The sequence below is a fragment of the Magnolia sinica genome, chromosome 6 (assembly GCF_029962835.1).
Source record: "Magnolia sinica isolate HGM2019 chromosome 6, MsV1, whole genome shotgun sequence".
Lineage (NCBI taxonomy): Eukaryota > Viridiplantae > Streptophyta > Magnoliopsida > Magnoliales > Magnoliaceae > Magnolia > Magnolia sinica.
In genome coordinates, this window is record NC_080578.1 from 92,849,760 (window position 1) to 92,873,193 (window position 23,434).

The 23,434-nt window shown below is 39.3% G+C and overlaps 1 pseudogene; it reads right to left on the bottom strand.

Annotated features, from left to right (window-relative positions):
* Nucleotides 1-10,056: 10,056 nt before the first annotated feature.
* The window catches only part of LOC131249092 (homeobox protein BEL1 homolog), a 31,966-nt pseudogene continuing 18,588 nt past the window's right edge, over nucleotides 10,057-23,434 (bottom strand).

Consider the following 23,434-nt stretch of genomic DNA (forward strand, 5'->3'; position numbering starts at 1 on the left):
ATCCATTTCACGGTCAATTCCCTACACTTTACGGTCATTTCCATGCATTTCACGGTCAATCCCAGCGATTCTATTTTGATTCACGGTCATTTCCATACATTTCAGGGTCAATTCCCTTCACTTCACGGTCATTTCCATGCATTTCACGGTCAATTCACTTTACTTTACAGTCATTTCCATGCATTTCATGATCATTTCCCTACACTTCACAGTCATTTCCATGCATTTCATGGTCAGTCCCCGCGATTCCATTTTGATTTACGGTCATTTCCATGCATTTCACAGTCAATTCCTTTCACTTCACGATCCTTTCCATGCATTTCACGGTCAATCCCGGCGATTCCGTTTTGATTCACGGTCATTTCCATGCATTTCATGGTTAATTCCCTTCACTTCATGGTCATTTCCGTGCATTTCACGATCAATCTCGGCGATTCCATTTTGATTCATAGTTATTTCCATGCATTTCACGGTCAATTCCCTTTACTTCACGATCATTTTCATGCATTTCACGGTTAATTCCGACGATTCCGTTTTGATTCACGGTCATTTTCATGCATTTCACGGTCAATCCTGGATTCTGTTTTGATTCACGGTCATTTCCATGTATTTCATGGTCAATTCCCTTCACTTTACGGTCATTTTCATGCATTTCACGGTCATTTCCCTACACTTTACGGTCATTTCCATGCATTTCACGGTTAATCTCGGCGATTCCGTTTTGATTCACGGTCATTTCTATGCATTTCACGGTCAATTCCCTTCACTTCACGGTCATTTTCATGCATTTCACGGTCAATCTTGACAATTCCATTTCATTTCATGGTCATTTCCATACATTTCATGGTTAATTCTCTTCACTTCACGGTCATTTCCATGTATTTCACGGTCAATTCACTTCACTTCATGGTCATTTCCATGCATTTCACGGTCAATCCCGGCGATACCGTTTTGATTCGTGGTCATTTCCATGCATTTCAAGGTCAATTTCCTTCACTTCACAGTCATTTCCCTACACTTTATAGTCATTTCCATGCATTTCACGGTCAATCCCGGCGATTTCGTTTTGATTCACGGTCATTTCCATGCATTTCATGGTCAATCCCGGCAATTCCATTTTGATTCACGGTCATTTCCATGCATTTCACGATCATTTCCCTACACTTCACGGTCATTTCCATGCATTTCACGGTCAGTACTCGCGATTCCATTTTGATTCACGGTCATTTCCATGCATTTCATGGTCAATATCGACATTCCGTTTTGATTCACGGTCATTTCCACGCATTTCATAGTCAATTCCCTTCACTTCACGGTCATTTTTGTGAATTTTATGGTCAATCCCGACGATTCCGTTTTGATTCACGGTCATTTTCACGCATTTCACGGTCAATTCCCTTCACTTCACGGTCATTTCCATGCATTTCACGGTCATTTCCATACATTTCACAGTCTATTCCCTACACTTCACGGTCATTTCCATGCATTTCACGGTCAATCTCAGCGATTCTGTTTTGATTCACGGTCATTTCCATGCATTTCACGGTTAACTCTCTTCACTTCATGGTCATTTCCATGTATTTCACGGTCATTTCCCTTCACTTCACGGTTATTTTCATGCATTTCATGGTCAATCTCGGCAATTCTGTTTCATTTCACGGTCATTTCTATGCATTTCACGGTCAATTCGCTTCACTTCATGGTCATTTCCATGCATTCACCAGGATTGACCGTGAAATGCATGTAAATGACCGTGAAGTGAAGGGGAATTGACTGTGAAATGCATCGAAATGACCGTGAAGTGTAGTGAATTGACTGTGAAATGCATGGAAACGACCATGAAATGAAATGGAATTGCTGGGATTGACCGTGAAATGCATGAAAATGACCGTGAAGTGAAGGGAATTGACTGTGAAATGCATGGAAATGACCGTGAAGTGAAGCGAAATGACCTTGAAATGCATGGAAATGATCGTGAAATGAAACGGAATTGCCGGGACTGACCATGAAATGCATGAAAATGACCGTGAAGTGAAGGGAATTGGCCGTGAAATGCATGGAAATGATCGTGAAGTGAAGCTAATTGACCGTGAAATGCATCGAAATGACCGTGAAATGAAACAGAATTGCAGGGATTGACTGTGAAATGCATGAAAATGACTATGAAGTGAAGGGAAGTGAATTAACCGTGAAATGCATGGAAATGACCGTGAATCAAAATAGAATTGCCGGGATTGACCGTGAAATGCATCGAAATGATCATGAAGTATAGGGAAATGACCATGAAATGCATGGAAATGACTGTGAAGTGAAGGGAATTGACCGTGAAATGTATGGAAATGACCGTGAATCAAAACGGAATCACCGGGATTGACCGTGAAATGCATGGAAATGACCGTGAAGTGAAGCGAATTGATCGTGAAATGCATGGAAATGACCGTGAAGTGAAGGGAATTGACCTTGAAATGCATGGAAATGACCGTGAATCAAAATGGAATCGTCGGGATTGGCCGTGAAATGCATGGAAATGACCGTGAAGTGTAGGGAAATGACCGTGAAGTGCCTGGAAATGACCGTGAAGTGAAGGAAATTGACCGTGAAATGCAGGGAAATGACCATGAATCGAAATGGAATCACCAGGATTGATCATGAAATGCATGGAAATGACTGTGAAGTGAAGCAAATTGACCGTGAAATGCATGGAAATGACCGTGAAGTGAAGGGAATTGACTGTGAAATGCATGGAAATGACCGTGAAGCAAAACAGAATCGTCAGGATTGACCGTAAAATGCATGGAAATGATCATGAAATGAAATGGAATTGTCGAGATTGATCGTGAAATGTATGAAAATGACTGTGAAGTGAAGGGAATTGACTGTGAAATGCATGGAAATGACCATGAAGTGAAGGGAATTGACTGTGAAATGCATGGAACTGACTGTGAATCAAAACAAAATTGCTGGGATTGACCGTGAAATGCATGGAATTGATCGCGAAGTAAATGAAATGAACGAAATTGACCGCGAAATGATTGAAATTGACCGCGAAGTGAATGAAATAGATTTTTGACCATCGACTTGATGGAATCTTGAAAAATAACTAGGTTGGTTGGCTAAAGTAGCTCCTCATATCCCAAGATCATATAGGGTATGTCAAGTAACTAATTTTGGTTTAGAAGATATTCTTGTTAAATGAATAAAGAAAGAAATGAAAAAAAGAGAGAAAAAAATTTTATATGCTTATATATACATATTTATATAAATATGTCCTAGATAAAATTTAGGTAGAATAAAGTTCTCCATGTAAAAAAATAAAAATAAAATAAATAAAATAAAAAATTAAAAAAATTTCATTGACTGGTACAGACTATAGTTATGGCTATGGTTATAATCCATAGCTATTGGGAAATTCCTTTAATATATATTGAATACTCTTCAATATGTATCGAAAATTGCAAGATTTTTTTAGGCAAACTCGGTGGACAATTCTGGACATTTTTCGATTAATTAAAAGACATTTGATACATATGGAAAGACATATGGAAATTCCAGGGGCTACGGCTATTGCTACAGTTATAATTCCTAGCCATGGAAAACTCAGCCATAAGTTCCTGGTTTTATTATTATTATTATTATTATTATTATTATTTAATTTTTTAATTTTTTGCTATTGTAATTCCCACCGCTTTTTGTGGGTCCTATTATAAGGTATGTATTATATCCAAACCGTCCATATATTTGGCAAACTCGTATTAAGGCTTGAGATGAAAAATAAGACAGATCTAGCTATTAAGTGGACCACACTGTAAAAGGCTTTGGAGGATTGAGCGTCTACCATTGAAACCCTTTTAGGGGTCACAACAGTTTTGGATCATTATGGAATTTATTTTTCTTCTTCATCCAGGTCTTCGTAACCTTATGAATAGATAGGATGGAAAGTAAATTTTATGGTGGGCCCTACAAAATTTTTAACGGTGAAAATCAATTTTCCCGCTGCTCTTTGTGGTGTGGTCCAGTTGATCCTTGGATATGATGTTTTTTGATAATGTTCCGAAATGATCTCGAAATATGGATGAACGTTGTGGATATAATAAATACGTAACCGTGGGGCCCATGTAACTTTGATATCTTTTGAACCGTTCGTACAACTCGGAGTTTGAAGAGCCCAGCGCACGTCCTCGAACACCACCGATCCGCTTGAAGGAAAAAGCAGGGGGCATTTTCGACCTTTGGCAAGCCATCCGTACATCTGGGGCTTATTTTTGAAAGGTAAAAAGAAGTGGGAATACAAATGTAAATGGGCCTTAAATGGGTCGTACAGTTGTAAATTTCTCTTATGGACTGAAAATTTCATTAAATATGGTCTGGACATGCTGAGTATTTTCGGTTTAAAAAAATTTTCTTGGCCGCCCACACATGATTCATGTGTACTAGATCTATCCCGTTCACCAGTTTAACACCATCATTTTAGGACATGTGCTTAAAAATAAGCTAAATTTGAGATTCTTGTGTATCGTACCATCATTAATAGTGCGGACCACTCACTTTTCATTAAACCTTCCTAAGGCCTGTCCAGGGTCCATTATAGTGTTTATGTCTAATCCAAATTGATCAGTGGGCTACGATAATATGTTTTACGATAATGTTAGGTTGATTTAGAATTCCTTTAGGCCCTAAAGAGTTTTTAATGGTATATGTTCAATATCTACTGTTTTGATTGGTATGGCCCATCTAATGATTAGGTTAGACTGATTTTTTGGGCCTCACCTTATATCATCCCCAAGAATCAAGTGGACCGTGTGGATTAGACCCCACACGTTGCAGCAGGCCCAACACAAATTCCCATGCAAAAAGCTAAAAGGAAACACGTCCTCCTGGCGTTACTTACTTTTCTTTGGTTTATATTTTATATGCTTTCTGCACTCAAATTTACGACCGTGTATATACACACATATTATTATATGTGTATGCGATGGACCCTTGGTTAATCTGCGTCATTTATCATATGGGCCTTATATATAAATTCTATGATAAAATAATAAATAATTAATTAAAAATTAAAGTACTAACCTTGTCTTCCTCCCAACTCTTGATCGCCGTCTCTTCTTCTTTCTTTCTTTTTTCCTTTATGCTTTGGAGAGAACATCCCACCCTTATAAAGAGAGAATGGTTCTTCTAATAAGATAAAAGTGAGGATGTTGCAACCTATTTTTATTTTTATTTTTTAAATTAATGCCTAAAAAATTGTGATGATTTTAATGGAATTTTATGTATTTAGATAATAGGCACAAAAAATGTGAGGTCCATTGTGATGAATATCTTATATTCATGCCACCCATCCATTCCACAATCCCATCTTATGGCATGCATAAAAAAATGAGGCAAATCTATAACTCAAATGGACCACAACACATGAAACAAGGATTATAACCGAGCTCAACTATTGAAAGTTAATGCCTTCTTAGGGCCTATATTAATATTTATTTGTCATCTGACCTGTTCATAACATTATAAAGACATGGATAGAAGAAAATGAAAAAAATCAACTTGATCCAAAATTTCGATGACCCCAAGCAATTATTAATGATAAGAGTTCAATTCCCACTTCCTAGTTTGGTGTGGTTCACTTGAGCTTTATATCTACCTCTTTTTTTCGGGCCCATGTCCTAAAATGGGTTGGTAGAATGGATGGACAATATAGATATGGTCTATGCATCATGATAGGTCACGTAGTTTTTGTGCCCCAATTTCTTTCCCACGTTTGTTTTGGTCTGGAACATTTAACAGATAACTAAATATGTAAACTTTGAAATAAGAGAAGGAAATAGTGATGTAAATAATTATGCCTATTTACCATATATTTACATTATAAAATAGAAATCAAACAAGACCGTCTACATGCCTTCATCACAGTGACAAATCTAGTTCTTGGCAGTTTCTTGGCCAGGATTTTCTTAGGTTATTTTAAATATTTCACATTTTGGTTGCAGTGTTAGTGTTATGGGAAAGATCTCCCTTAAAATAAAATATTTAACAACTAACCATTATAAATTAATAAGTTTTAGTTTAAAATATAGCAAGGTATGAAATGATTTATTTTAGTGGTTTTTACCCCAAAATGTCTGGGAACACATGATATTCCTGTAATGTGTTTCAACTCTTCAATTTACCAAAATATTTCATTCACTTTACGGATGTAGGATGAAATCTCAAAATTACCATTGATGGGGAGAATTTCGAAGATCAAGCCTCATATTCGCGTGCACATAAGGAAATTAAGTTCTGAAAAGCAAGAAGTTATGTTGGTTCTAATATGTTATGTTTCCAAAAATTCAATCCAACCACTAGTTGTATGACCTAATTTTAAGAGTGGATATTGAAAAAAAGAAGAAGCTTCATTTATGATTTAGGTGGACTATATAATTTTAAGAGTAGATATTGAAAAAAAGAAGAAGCCCCATTTATGATTTAGGTAGACTATACAATTAGAAACAATGTACAGGGCTATGCCCATCCTCTAAACTATTTTAACTGCTAAATGATTTTTTTAGATAAAATGGTGATAATTTCACAATAAAATAGCAAAAATTTAGAACAACATTTAGCGATGATATTGCAATGATATCATTCGATCAAATTTTCACGATATTATCATTTGCAAGATTTACAAAATCTTGTGAGATGAATCAATGGCCCTGGTTTCATCCACGTTGAGTACTTACTACATCCAAGTGAAAGTCTATTCCAATGTTACCTGAATGGACTGTCAGGATTATAGATAGGTTGTCTCGGATATACTCCCTCTTAACCAGTAATGTGTTACCATGTTCATGTCACATGCATTCGAGATGTGGGCCATTCCTCAGGTGGTCCCCACCGTTGACATGCCATTGCCCAAAAATAAACAAGCCCACTTGTCAGACAAGCCATTCTTGTGTAAGAAAATGGACGATATATATATCAGGAATGGATTAGGCCATAGTTTTCAGGCCTTGGATTGTTCACAGTGGGAAATGACTGCTGAATGGCTTGGATCCCATATATTTCTCGCACATTTGAACGTGTTCTAGCAATCTCACCATCCAACTCATGCGACTATGCAAGCGATTATACTTGGGAGTGTAATCTCATGAGGTGATCTGCTCATGCATCCGGATGGATTGAAACACGATACGTCCGTACTTTAGCATTTGGAATTTGGTTCTTTTGAATGAACCAAGCCTTCATGTGATTGGAATTGTGATGTAGAGTGGGTTGTGGACAGTTTCATGGCCAAGATGGATCAGAAAAGGCCCGGTCGACGATAGAAGTGATTCGGACCGTCGGACCTTGGATCAGGCATATCTCAGATTCCGGAATGAGTTATCTGACGTAAAATATATGATTTTGGGGTAGAACGAGCTACTTTAGCCTACCAATCCCGCTATGCTGGGTTACGCAGCCGGGAATTGCAAAAAAACCTTGGATCGACTGTCATTTCCCTGTTTTAATTTCGTTTTTATTATAAATATTAAGTTTTAGTTTAATTATAATTCTTCATCTGTCGGGCTTTAGGAGTTGCGCTCAACGTGAAAAGAGCTTAGAATAATTAGGAGAACGGTTTGGTGAAGCCAAATAGGTCACTTACTATTTTTGGCCGAAAGCCTTGCGCACTAGTAGACATCACGACCGTCTATAAATAGTAAGTTTACTATTTATAGTAAGTCGCGGATTCTAAGAGTTTTAGTTGTAGTTTGATTCTGATTTCTTTCCCATTGCTTGGTATTCCTATTTAAAGGGTTGTGAACTCATTTTTATTTAGGCATTAATCAATTTCGAATTTATTAGAATTTATTTCTATTTTCTGCTTTCTTTCTTCGGGGATTCGAAAAGTCTCTGTGAGGAGTCCAGAGAAGTTCCGTGGATTTGAAATAGTTATCCTCTTGAGGAAGACGGTGCTCGACCTCATGTCCTCTCCTACGTCAAATTGTCATGGATGGAGGATGCCCAAAAAAGCTCTGGTTGATTATATCCTCCAAGTTATACCGTTTCTAGCTGCATTGGGACACTTACACAGTCTAATTCATTGATCCAAACGGTTCACTAGGTCCCACCCACTTTTTATGAGCTATCATGCAAACATCACAAGATTTGATTAATGGCCTTTAACGTGGACGGTCAAGATCATTTACATAAGAATAGGCCCAGCCAACAATTTGATCCATCTATTTGTTAGGGACCATCATGGATTGCTTATGATCCTAAAGAATTACTTTTGTTAGGGAATCATAACCATCCCATCCATGGTTTGGAAAAACGATTGCTATATGGAAAATAAGGCTACATCAATGATGGATTGGATCATCAAATAAGTGCTATTTTTTCTTAGTAGCCCATGAAAAGTCTTATATACTTAATGGACATTTCATATTAATTGATTAGACCGCCCAAGTGAACCAATGCAACCAGGAGCACTATAACTTTAATAATTATCAAAGAAAATGAGCTCATGGTCATTACTATGGGTTTGAACTTGTACAAGTGGGCCTTGCCACGGTGTGCCTGTTCTTAGATGATCCAAGTGTTTGAGTATCACAAAATTCATGTATTAAAAGATTTCTATATGGTATAATTTCAAACACATGCCGCAATTTAAATTAAACTATATATATATATATATATATATATATATATAGAGAGAGAGAGAGAGAGAGAGAGAGAGAGAGAGAGAGAGAGAGAGAGAGAGACTCACTCTGCATACCACATATGTCACTTATCGGGTCCTTAGTCTTGCTTGGGTGGTAGACTCTCAGGAGTTTCAACTCCCGGTAAAGGGTTCGAGTACCCATAGGTGGTGATATTCCACTAGCGTGAGTGTGTGGGGTGTGTGCGTGTGTAAAAAAAATAACAATAAATAAAAATAAAAATAAAAAAAACAATGTCACTTATCATCTCTAAACATCTCTGATCCAATCTAACAAATGCTAGTGACTAATATATATATATATATATATATATATATATATATATATATATATATATATATATATATATATATATATATAGAGAGAAACGCTCACCTGCGAACCAGTTCGTACATACTACATATAAACTTTTTTGACAACCCATCATACGTGATGTGAATCTAAAATCTGAACCGTTCATGTGAAGCAGCACCTTGTGAAACCCCCGGGACCAAGTTTTAATTTGATCTAAAACTTTGATGAGCCATAAAAAACAAAAACAGTTTTCTCCCTTGATTTGCATTTCTCTTTGCTATGGCCCACCATAATTTTAGATCAGGGTGAAAGTTTGTCACAGGGGGTTTCATAGGATTCCGCATTACATGGACCGTTCAGATTAGACACCCATGACCCGTGTGTAAAGGTGCGCACCTGCGTAGGTGCGCAGGGGAGCATGACTCATATATATATATATATATATATATATATATATATATATATATATATATTTCAAAACACTAAAATATTTTGTCAAATAACAAACTTGAAAATAAATTTTAAAATTTTACAAAAATCTTATTAAAAAAAAAACCAAGATATACAATATTTCATTTCCCACGGCTTTTTTTATTTTTTATTTTTATTATTATAAATAAGATTTCTCAAAAAATACTATTTCCTTTCTCGTTCTTTTCATGAATCCAAATAAGCTCTGGAAGTCTTCTTGTGGGGCATTTGGGAGAGGGTTTATATTCCTCTCCTCAGTGAATTTTATTTCTTCTTTCCTTCATTCTATTTTTTATTTTTTCCTTTTATAAATGGGCTACTTACATAGTGGCCATCACATCAATGTTTTGGAGCATTTTCTATAAAAATCTTTCAATTCCTTATATTTTCGATAATTTTAGATTAATTAAATTTCCAAACCGAAACAAGCCAGGCCATGTCTGCAGATATGATTCGACCAGCGGTCAAACCGACCCCATCAAGTCTGGTCCAGGTTTTAAAACATGGTTATTTTGTAAACACAAGACTCTTTCAACATTGGGTCAAAAAAAAAAAAAAAAAGAAAGAAAGAAAGAAAAGAAAGAAATATATAAAAAAAAAGGCATGATCCACATAACCAATCTCTACAAATCACTTTGTAAAGCTTTCAGAGTCTATTGATGTAAGCAAAACTAACACTAATACGTACGTTAACCTCATATACGTACGTATGTGTACCCACATCACCACTATTCTCGAAGTACATATAGCATTAGTTCATATAAGGAAGATTCTGCATATTTTCATCTAAAATGGAGTGGTGAATGGTTGGGTTTCTTCTGCATGTTGTCTAGAGAGGAAGAGCGAGCGCTGAGATGCCGTTGGTGTGAATGAGAGGCCGATACCACCCCCATCATGCATTTGCAAACCCAATGTAGATGACACGCCACGGCTGATGGAATTCCATTGCGGGCTGTTAGTATCAGTGTAGCTGACCGCAGGGCCGTAAGATGAGATATCGAAACCGGTGAGTCCAAAATTCTCAGCTTTACTAAGATTTTGTTGGTGTTGTGGTAGTTTCTGTTGGTGCTGTAGATGAGGTTTCTCTTCATATGAGTAGAGTTGAATACCACGCTTTTTGCTTTGGTTGGAATGTTGTGAGTGTGGATGGCCGTTGTGGTTGAGAACTGAAATTCCATTTGAGGTTTTGTTGTTGTCGCTGCTGCTGCCGCCTTTGTTGTCGTTGTCTTGCTGCTCCTTTGTTTCTTCTAAATACATCTCCTCGACCATTGGTTTCCAGAGCCTGACCCTTGCGTTTATAAACCAGTTGGAGACCTGTATATATGCATGTACAGCCACATCAGTGTTTGTATTAATTTCTTACTACACACACACATATAGATGTATGAGTGGAACCCATGGTTCAGTAATGCAGGTTCTTGTTTGTTTTTCCCATTATTGCTGGATGGACTTTCCTTTGTTGGTGTGTAGTACTCTCTTTAGGTGGTCATGTCGACTACCATACTGTTAATAATTATAAACAAGAGAAAGGGGAAGAGAAAACCCTAACCCTGTGACCCAGAGATGGATGTGATGAGGTCGATCACCGTCTTCCTTAAGTCGGATAACTGCTCCAAATCCATGGAGCTTTTCAAAGGAAAATAAGAAAATAAAATAAAAATTCTAGAAATTCAAATTTTGATTCATAGATGATAAAAACGAATTTACAACCTTTTAAATAGTGATGCAAAACTTGGAAGAAGTTTCAGAATCAAACTCCAACTCACTAAAAATAATGACTTTCTATAAATAGTAAACTTAGTATTTGTACACGGTGATGATTTCCACTAGACTTCATGGTTTTCATCCAAAAATAGTAAATTGTCCTATTTGGCTTAACCACGGCATTCTCCTAATTTTTCTTAACACTTTTCATGTTGTACAGAACTCCTAAACTCTAAGGATGAAGACTTATAATCAAACTAAAACTTACTATAAATAGTAAAAATGAAATTTAAAAGAATTTTTGAGATATGATAAAATCTCATAAATTTAGTGTGGGTAACCTAGCATAGTGGGTTAGGTGGCTAAAGTAGCTTCTCCTATCCAAAATCATATATGGTATGATTAAATAACTCATTCTAGTTTGCGAGATACGCTGCCGGTTGGGCCTTCTTTGGTCCATCTTGGACATGAAAGTGTTCGCAACCTGCCTGTAGCTACATCACTAAATTTCCCTGTACCTACATCGTATCAGAGTTAGGGTTTATGTAACTTCTCTCTCTCTCTCTCTCAGTGCAAGCCAGTTACAACACTACCACCACGTGACACCAATGAACCATCGCACAACAGCAGTTGCCTAGTCTTGTAGTAGTGGCACCTTCATCACTGACATCGTCTCTTTTTTTTCTTTTTAATTTTTTGGGTTAGCTTGTTAGTACACACCCATGTCAGTACACACACTCCATGCTAGCCACCCCGCTAGGGATCGATACCAAGCCCTCAAGTGTTGAAATGAGGCATCTCCACTCGGTCTGCCAGTTGAGCTATGGATCCGGGTGTTTTTTTTTTTTCAAAAAGGCTCTGCCCCTTGTTGCCATCCACAATAGCGGTTCCACTAATATCTCCTCTCAACAACAACTCTTGCCACCATTTTCTCTCAGCTGGACGTCAGCAACCCCTCCTCTGTGGTCAACCTTGTGTAGACAGGTCTTGTTCATTGACACTCGAGCAGCGTGAGGCAGCAACCCGACCGTGTGAGGCAACACTTTAGATGCATGAGGCAATGTTCTAGCCACGTGAGGTGGCAATCTAATAGAGCGTAGAGGCGAAGCTTGGCAACACATATAGAAGACTTTTTATCATTTCTTGTGACCATCTAGTAACCAGTACATGGTTTATTAGTTTGTAGTCATCAGCTGTTACTTAGTACGCTATGGATAGTCAGGAAATTATCTCATCAGTGGACCAATATCCTAATTTTTGTATTCCAACCGTGAACTTGCATGATCGCAATTATCTCATGTGGGCATAATCTGTGAAAATATACCTTTAGTGCAAATGGGAGTTGGGTTTGTTGGAAATTCGGTGAAGCAAACCTCAAACTTAGATCACACGAGATTAAAAAAATGCAAACAAAGTAGTCACAAGTACATATGGTTTTTACGTAGAAAACCCTTGCGAAAAAAAACCACGGCATAAAGCAACAACGAATCATTATAAAAGCAAAAAGTACATGAGATGGAATCACTTACCATGCTCAGAAACCCCTTATTCCTCCTCCCAAATCATAGAAACGTTTAGCCCTCGATTGGAATACATCCTAATCTCGTTTACACACACACACACACACACACACACACACACACAGAGTGTAGCACCTGGAGTAGGAAATAAATTGCGCACTCATGTAGAACTACGCTCACAGTCGATAGGACCTTATTTGATAAGATCGACAACTATCGGATCCTGTCGATGGGATCGAAGAATGCTCTAAAAACTATCGATTGAGAAAATGCTAAAATTTGAAATTTTCTCTATATGATCAAGTGGTCTATCGATGGCATCAACAAACTTTTTTTCTAGTCAGATTGAAGACATTTGGCAACAATCTCCACCTGGCTTCAATCATCATGAATTACATCTCCAAGCCCCATCTCTAATTGCCTTCATCATAACTTCACCATCATTGTTGCTTCTCGTGCATACTCCGTCTTCATTAACCTTTTGCCAAACTTAGAGAAGTTGAACAAGATCAGAACATCTCTATGAGAACTATCTTTGTAAGCATGTTCACCGGATTGATGTTTGAATGGATCTTCTCAAGAGTCACACCGCCTTTCTTAAGCACTTGTCAGATAAAATGATGACAAAAATCAATACGTTTAGTTTTATAATGGTAAACCAAATTCTTTGTCAAATTAATTGTGCTTTCACTATCACAATTAATTGGTATGGCCTTATACTGAAGCCCAAGTTCGTTCATCATACCTCTCAATCAAACACATTTTTTAAAAGCTTCTGTCACTGTCATATACTCATCTTCGATTATGAAATGGGCAACCATAAACTGAAGCTTCAACATCCAATTGATCATTCTAGCTGCTAGTACAAACGAGTAATCAAAAGTCAACCGTCTATTGTCTAGATTTCTTATACAATCTGAATTCATGCAGCCTACTAACTTTCCTTATGATTTCTGAAATGTTAGGACATATTCCGCTGTACCTTATAGATAACAAAGTAATCGTTTTACTACCTCCCAATGTTTTTTGTCAGGGTTTGACAAGTATCTGATCACAACATTGACTGCATGTAAAATATCCGGTCTCGTAAAAATTATAATATACATTAAATTGCCAACCACAATCGAATAAGGTATAGGAGGTATATCTTACTTCTTTTTTTTTTTTCATTTATAATGAGACATTGCTCTGAAGAAAGTCTGGAGTAAGCAGTATGGGGTCTGCTAATTGGCTTAGCGTTGTCCATCCCAAACTTGATCAATATATTCTCAAGGTATTCAGCTTAAGACAACTATAGCCTACTTATCTCCCTATTTCTTTTAAATAAGTCTCCATAATTCTCATTCTTTTCTTTCTACCTGTCAAAATCATATAACATGTATTCCTTAAAAAATTAAATAGAATATTTTGGAGAGACTATTGTATTCTCGTAATCCAAGAAGGTGGTCATTCTTAGTTTTCTTTACCTACATTCTAATAAGGGTTGAGATTATCATCCACTAAGGGTAGGTAGTCATCCATTAGATTGTCATTTACTAAGGATCGGGGTTGACAGTTGGATAGTAAAGGTCGAGATTGACAATTTTTCATTAAGGGTTGAGATTATCATACTGATAACCTCGACCCTTATTGTATGTTAACCTTGACCGTGCCAAATATTGACAGCCTTGATCCTTATTGTATGCTAACCTTGACCGCCCCAATTATTGACAACCTCGATCCATACTGGATGATAACCATGACCCCTATATTATGTACTAAAATAAGAGTGCAAAATGGGTTGGGGTTGCCATTCTGAAGTGATATAGATTGTTATCGTTCTTGAAGCACATCATTTTCATATTTATAACCCACGTCCACCACCACAACCATCATAACAATAACCTCCACTACAAAAATTACCGTATTCACAACTCAACTCACTTTTACCCACAACGGTCCCTTTTAACCTTCAATGGCATTGAAGTGATATCCAACAATAGAAAAAAATAGGAAAAAAAATTTCAAATATTGTTTACATACTTTGGTTTGCCATTTGTATAATTTTCGATTGTGAAAGAGGCATTTTATGGACGTACTAAAAGCCAGAGCCAGAGAAGATGATGCTGAATACAATTACGGTCACATAACAGTGCCAGAGGGCAGAGAGGTGGGTCCTAGAGAAGAAACTTCGAAAGGGAGAGATAGGGTTAAAGTCGGGATTTGAAATGGGGTCTTGCAGTCATTTTTTACATAATAAACTCCTTTCCTTACTACATCACTGGGTCCTATCTTTGACTTTTGGTTAAATCTGCTCCGTCCATTCTCTCCAAAATTTTAAGGAAGGTAAATGTCCAAATAGTGACGGACATATTTGGATTTGGTGGCCCACAACACAATAAAACATTAGGTATTATTACAACAAAATGATGAGTATTTTTTCTCATTGTGGGCCACTGATTGCTTGGAAGAATGTAAAGTTAGTACATTCTGAAGAAAATGCTAAGCCAAAAACATTATTAATGGATTGGATATACCTTTTGATAGGCCCCATGATCAAATAAATTGTATCTACCTTTTGATGGGCATCAGAAAGCGTAACTGTCAAAGCTTCTCACTCACGCAAGTTTTTACTTTACCAACTTGCGATTAACCATGAATGAGAGTTTCGTGAGGTCCATAGTGACGCTTATATGTCATCTAACCTATTCATAATATCACATATACATAGATGAAGGGAAAACACAATTATCATATTTATCCAAAAGGTTTGTGGCCCATCGGGTAACGGTAGGATGCAACTCACACTATTTCTTGTGGTGTGGTTCACTTCATCTATAGATAAGCTTTATTTTTGGGGTCATATATTATAATGAGCTTATTCAATGGATGGACTCTGTGTATCAAAAACTTGAACAATAATGGGCCCTATAGGCAAGTACATCACCATCCAGTATAAGACTTGGAGCCATCCTCTCCCATAATCATTACCCTTTCAGGCATGTTGAGAAATTTAGTTCGAAAAACTTTTAAAAACCCGTTAACTAGCCACCCTTGAAATATTTTAAATTCCCATTCCTTTTGGGGAATTCGACTCAGAGAGAGAGAGAGGAATACTCACTTGCGCGCTAGTTCTCACGAGAATTTGTGAGAACCTTTTCAAAACTCATCACTCGTGATACAAGGCCAAATTCTGAATGGTCCATGTGATGCAACACCCCATAAAACTCCCGAGGCCCAACTTTTACCCTTATCCAAAACTTTGGTGGGCCTTGGCAAAAGAGAGACAAATTAAAGGAGGAAACTGTTTCCTTTTTCCGTAGCCCATTAAAGTTTCGAATCAGGGTGAAAGTCGAGTCCTGAGGGTTTCATGGGGTGTTGCATCACATGGACAATTGAGATTTTATGCTTACATAACAAGAGATGAGTTCTGAAAAAGTTCTCATGAGTTCCCATGAAAATTGGTGTGTGTGTGTGTATATATATATATATATATATATATATATATATATATATATATATATATATATATATATATATATAGGGAGTCGATCTCCTACGAACCGTACCACACGGAATTTATGTGCAAGCCTTCATGTACATCGTAGGATGAGGAGAGCGGTTGAGATTCCACTGCGTTGAGAAAGAGAGACTCACGTAAAGCCTCTCTCCTACACTCACGGAGAGACTCACGTAAAGCCTTCCGCATGAAGATCCTGCACAAACATTCTGTGTGGGGCCTACTATAATGTTTGTGATAAATCCAACCCGTCCATCCGTTTTTCGAAATCATTCTAGGACCTGCGACCAAAAATGAAGAGGATCCAAAACTTAAATCGGCCACATGAGAGGAAACAACGAGGATTTAGGGACCACTGTTGAAACATTCATATGGCTACAAAAGTTTTGTATCGGTTTAAGTTTGTGGTGTTTTTATTTCATCTTAGTGAAAATGGCCTTACAAACGGTTTGGATGAAATATAAACATCAGGGTGGAGCCTAGGAAAGTTTCAACGGTAAGCATTCATTTCCTCAATGTTTCATCCCATATGGCCCACAATAACGAAATTGGGTGCTGAAGTGACATCACTAAGTTGTGTGGTCCCTACCATAATGTATACGTGGTATCAACACCGTCCATCTATTTGAAGAGATTATTTTATGAAATGAGACAAATAATGAGGCGGATCCAAAGGTCAAGTGGATCCCACCATAGAAAACAGTGGGGACAATAACATCCACGAGAGCCGTACATTTAAAGATTCCGAGATCCAAAGCTAAAACCTCGAAGAACCGTAATGTATTCGAGCAAACAACACCTGAAGTACCGTATTTTCATTAGAATTCAGGTGTCTTTGCGGTGAGGGCGGTTCGAGCCGAATCCTCTGTAACCCATATGAAATCCGATCCTTATAAAACATCCTGGAAATTTAGTGCCATCATGTTGTATATATGAAATCCAATCCGTCCATCCATCAGGTGAGATTCTGAATGGTCGACCATGGGCAAATAATCATCTGTATATGCAATTAGGGTGAGGAAGACAAGAACAAACAGTAAGGATGAAACACCAACAATAGATTTGTTTTTTGGGACAACGTGGAGTTTATAATCCAAACCGTCTATAGGGGCCATTGAAGTTTCCGATCAAGCTTATATTTGTGTTTTCACTTCCTCTGTCTCTATGTTAACTTATGAACAGTTTGGATGTCAAAAATACATCATGATGGGCCCCTATAAATGTTTCAACGGCGAGTGTCACTACCCCCACTGTTTTCTGTGGTGGGGTCCACCTGAGCTTTAGATCTACCTCATTCTTTGTTTCATGCCATAAAATGATCTCTCCAAATGGATGGACGGTATGGATACAACACATACATCATGGTGGGGGCCATAGAGCGTAGTGACTTCAGTCATTGTCAGTATCTAATCCGCGTCCGAATGTGACACAGATTGGCTACTCCCCTGCCACTGGCCCGACGGCTGGTGGTCGTTGCTCTGTGGGCCCCACCACGATGTATGTGTTCATCCATTTTTAAAGCTCATTTTAGGGCTTGAACTAAAAAATGAGAGGAATAAAAATCTTAGATGGACCACAGCACAGGAAACCAATACTGATTGGATATCCACCATTAAAATCATTCTAGGCTCCACTCCGTTTATTTGACATTTCATGTAACGTGGTCCCCTTGAGATTGGGATATACCCCATTTTTGGTCTCATACCATAAAATAATCTAGAAAAATAGTTAGACGGCATAGATGAAACACATACATCATGGTTGGGCCCACATAGCACCGACCACCTGACATTGGCCGGTGGCAGGGAGTAGCCATTCCGTTTCCCAATTCAGGGGATGCGGATTTCCCGCTAAAGCTTTTACCATGAAGGTCCCGTGCAAATGTCTGTGTGGGGCTTACTGTAACGTTTGTATGAAATCTAATCAATTCATTCATTTTTAGGTATCTTTTTAAGACATTATACAAAAAATGGGAATGATGGAAAACTCAAGTGGGCCATACGGGATGAAACATTGGGGAAAGGAATGCTTACCGTTGAAACCTTCCTGGGCTCCACCCTGATGTTTATATTCCATCCAAACCGTTTATAAGGTCATTTTCATTGAGATGAAATGAAAACACCACGAACTTAAACCGATAAAAAGCTTTTGTAGCCATATGAATGTTTCAACAGTGGTCACTAAATCCTCGTTGTTTCCTCTCATGTGGCCGTTTTAAGTTTTAGATCCTCTTGATTTTTGGTCGCAGGTCCTAGAATGATTTCAAAAAATGGATGGATGGGTTGGATTTATCACAAACATCATAGTAGGCTTCACACAGAATACTTACGCATGATCTTCATGCGGAAGGCTTTCACGTGAGTCTCTCCACGAGTGTAGGAGAGTCTTTTTTTCAAAAACTCTCTCTTTCTCAACGCAGTAGAATCTCATATGCTCTCCTCATCTCATGGTGTATATGAAGGCTTGCACATAAATTCCGTGTGGTATGGTTAGTAGGAAACAGGCTGCCTCTATGGTGTGTACACACACACATGAGTGCAAGATCTGAACCGTCCATGTAATACAAAACCCTATTAAACCCACTTGCTCTAACTTTTACCTTGATTTAAAACTTTGGTGAGCCCTACAAAAATGAAAAAAAGTTTGCCTCTCTCTTTTGCCATAGCCCACCAAAGTATTAGTTCAAGATAAAATTTATGCTCTAGGGGTTTCATGGGGTACTGCATCATGTAGACGGTCCAGATCTTGCACTTATATCACAGGAGTTCTCAAAAAGTTCTCATGAGTTTTCGTGAGAATTGGTGCATAGGCGAGCATTCAGTCCAAATTTTGCACTCATATAACATGAGATGAGTTTTTAAAACAGTTCACGTAAGTTCTCATGAGAACTGGTGCACAGGTGAGCAGGGAAATGGTTCCATGCGGCCGATCGACCTCATGCGAACTTCCCATGATGTCGATCTATGTGGCCCCATTGTGATGCGTGTCGAACATCTACCCCATTAGTCATATGCATCATTCCATAATGAGCCTCGATCTTAAAAATCAAGTCAATCCATGACTTGTGTGGACCACACCACGTACAAAAGTTGAGAGGGGTTACCCTCCCATTAAAACATTCATAACCATTTGTTGGCCCCCCAAATGTAGTTCACAAATCCAATCCATCCATTATGTGTGTCCCACTTGGATGAGGGGTCAAACCAAGTTTCAGACACATTCACATTTTAGGTGGGCCCCACCAAGTGCTTTTATATGTTTTATGCATGTCTTTCCATGATTTTAGATGCTATGGCCCACCTGAGTTCTGTATACGGCTGATTTTTGGGATATCCCATAATTTAAAGGGGACCCATCAAATGAACAATGTTGATGTTTGAAACGCATCACGGTGGGGCCCACACAGCTCGACCTCATGGGAAATTCCCATGAGGTCAGTGGCATAGAACCATTTCCCATATATATATATATATATATATATATAGCCACTCCTCATTGTTTTACACTATGGACCCACTTGTCAATATGGGTCATATTACAAGATGTTTTACGATCTACCGTATGTCTTTTGGCCTATCAAGCCACGTAGCAAATGTCTATCGGATCTTAACCGGTCATCAGGTAGGGTCTTCCTTGGATGGGTCATACTCGAATAATCGTACCAATATAATAATCCTAACCATCATCCTATGGAAGACTTTTGGGGAAAGGAATATTGAAATGTAAAGAGGTGAGCCAGATTTCCTTCGACCGTCCGTTCTTTAACTTAAAAAAAAAAAATCTTTCAAGGGCTAGGATCGTCCAATATCTGCGCGGTTTGGCATAGGGCCCATCCAAGGTACGACCGGCCAATACGATCTCAGTTGCACTCCAGTTGCTTTTAGACGCAAGGACCGTCTGATCATCGATCAGGACCATCCATTAGATCAAAACACATGCTTCATGGGTCACCAGGTAAAAAGTTCACATTGATCAGAGGATCCTGAGCATTCAGAAGCTAGCCTTCTTTCTCATAATTGTTATTTTTCCAGCCCACGGATCGGATGGTTCTGATCAGTTTATCAAAGTAGTTCTTTGCAGAGATAGGCCACCCGGAGGGACACGGATTCGGTAGTGACCCACTGCCACTGGTCAGTTCTGTGGGCCCATCGTGATTAATGTGTTTTATCCACGGGTCTATCCATTTTTCCGTATCATCTTAGGTCATGAGCCCAAAAATGAGCCAGATCCAAATTAACCTCAGTTGGACCACATTACAAGAAACAGTGGTGATTGAATGCCCACCATTAAAAACTTCCTAGCACTTACTGTAATGTTTATTTGCCATCCAACCTGTTCATAAGGTCACATAGACCTGGATGAAGGGAAAACACAAATATCAGCTTGATCCAATGCTTTTTTTGGCGGCCAAGAAAATTTTAAAGGTGGACATTCAACCACCCATGTTTCCCGTAGTGTGGTCCACCTGAGATTTGGATCTGTCTCATTTTTAGGTTCTCATTATAAAATAAGCTAGAAAATCGATGGATGGTGTGGATAAAACACATAACTCATGATGGACCCACGGAGCACCGACCAGTCCCGACCTTGGGTATTCGAGTGGTCACTGCCGAATCCGCTTCCCTACCCAGAGTGAGCCGTACTGAACAGATTCTTCTCAGTGATGCCTGGACCTTCTTTTGTTAGTAAATGATCCAAACCGTCCATTTAATATGTCGTTGTTTGAATAGACAGGATGTTCCAATTAGTGTGATCCTTTATTCATGGTGACCTATATAATCTCAAAGTAACAGACGATCCAGCCACACATGCAGAACAGCCACCCGTGTAACACGTCTCACGAGTGATCAAGGTGGGTCACTTGCAAACATGATCTGACCAAAAAAATCAGGCATCAGTGAGCGAGCCTGATTTCTAAGCCATTTAATTATTAAGGCGTGCCCCACCTTATTCACGGTTCAGATGTCCAGAACACGAGCCTGTTGGGACAGGTTGTACAGTGCTGTCCTCAGTTTGTTCCAGTGGGACAAGTGGGGCCATAGGTCATGATCCAAACAGTTGTCTCATGGGTCCCACTGTGAATGGGATATGCAACCAAAAAACCTATTTGTTAAGAGAGAAATGCATCAACGGTTCAAATTTAACCATGAAAATGGTCAATGATATATGTTATGGGAAGATCCGAGCCCCTTCAATTTCGAGGAGTGACAATACCTTAATCCGGTTAGATACGTAAAAGTTAATCTGGAATGGTAAATGCTACTGATAGGAAGGAAGATTCCTGGCCCGGTCATAGTCGCGCTCCTGCTCCAAGGGAGGTTGTCAGCTCGGATTAATCCAAGGCCAAGGCAGTCGGTATGAAGATCATGCCGAGATTTACTTGCGAGACCTTGAGCCGTCCCACTTGCTCGACCGGAGACAAATCGTTCGATCACTTACACCTATGTTACTCATAGCTGAGAAACTCAACTCTTTGGCCAGAAGTCCCGAGCCGAGGCCGAGGCGGGGCGTGGACGCTCCACGCGTTAAACTAAGAAACTACCTTAAGCAGACATGACTGATTGTTTCGCCCACAGATACGCACGATAAACTACACGATCACCAATTTACGGATAATATCTCCACGATCACAGTATCTCACTGATTGAGTAAATTGTGTCGAGATTAACGGACACAGACCATCCGATAGTCAGGTATAAATACAACGAGACTCCATTGTTATAGGTACGCAACATCTCACACTCTCTTTCTATATTTAACTTAGACCTAAATTCCTTTGACCTGACTTAGGCATCGGAGGGTCCCCCGGCTTAGCCAGGGTCTCCTTTGCTCACCCCTTGTGCAGGACCAGGGTTCGTCGAAGGTTAAACGCATTGAGTGGAGGGTGGTCCAGATTTTGACCTCAACATTTTTTGGCGCCGTCTATGAGAATCTGATACTAAAGGTCAGGTTCCTATTCTTAAGCATAATGGCAAGAGGAAAGAAGAAAGTGGTAGCTACAGAACTGGAGCAAAATGATCAGACTCGTTCCTCTTCGCTACTCCATGCTGAATCGGCTCTAGGGCCGTCTCATCGTTCTCGCCTTCGGGCATGCAAGTATCGAGCTATGCTAAGTGAAATACAAGCCCTACGCGAACCAGATGAAGCAGCAATAGGGACTATAGCCTGCTCAGGAAAATCCTGTTCAAGAAGCGGTCAGTCCGGTAGTGCAAGCCCATTCTGCGCCGACGAGTATGAGACCCGAGGGCTCTCAGTGTCAACCTGCTTGGTCGCCAGCTTCGGTTCAGAACCCTCCCCCGACCTAAACCTGAGTTCTAGCCCGGAATACAGCAACTCGGGCTCCGACGAATGCCTCAGTCACCTCGGCCCTACCATCGATGGATCTCCGTCACGAGCTAGAAAGGAGAATGGGAAAAAGAACTCCCGAAGTAGAAAACACACAAGAGATGGTGGCGGAAAACAAACATCTGTGGGAGGCATGGTTTGAAGAGCTCAGCAACAAGATTCTGACACTATAAAAGAAACAATAGCCGTCATCAGTTACCGCTGCTGTTCAAGCAATGATGGAAGAAACCGAGCCTCCCTTCACATCTGCGATCATAAACGAGGTGATACCACAGAGGTTCGGGGTACCTCTCATCATCCAATACTCTAGTCTGGCGACCCGTTCGAGCACGTGGAGGCTTATCGTTCATGGATGCAAATCCAGACAACAACTGACGCGATGATGTGCAGCGGGTTTTCGATCACACTCGTAGGATCTGCTCGGAGTTGGTACCATCAGCTCAAACCCAATTCCATTGGTTCCTTTGTGGAACTTAGTCGACTATTCCTTACCCAATTCATAAGCGGTAAGAAGAGTCGGAAGCCGAATACTCACCTGTTCGCCATCAAGCAAGAGCCTAAGGAGTCATTGAAGGGCTACATCGCTCGCTTCAATGATGAAACTTTACAGGTGGAAGACTATGATGACAAGATGGCACTCTCTGCCGTATTCAGTGGCTTGAAAGAGGGAAAGTTCACATTCTCCATTGGAAAGAATCCACCGAAGATGTTAGCTGACCTCGTCACCAGAGTTTAAAAGTATACTAACGCCTAGGAATTCTCCAACGCCCGTAAAAATGTTCAAGCAATAAAGCCGACTGGCAAGGGGAAGAGGCGAAGGAACGAAGAACTTCAGCCATCCTACAAAGGACCAGATGACCGCGCTCCTCACGATCGTCGTTCGAGTAGAAAACCGGAGGGTAAATTCTGTTCCTACA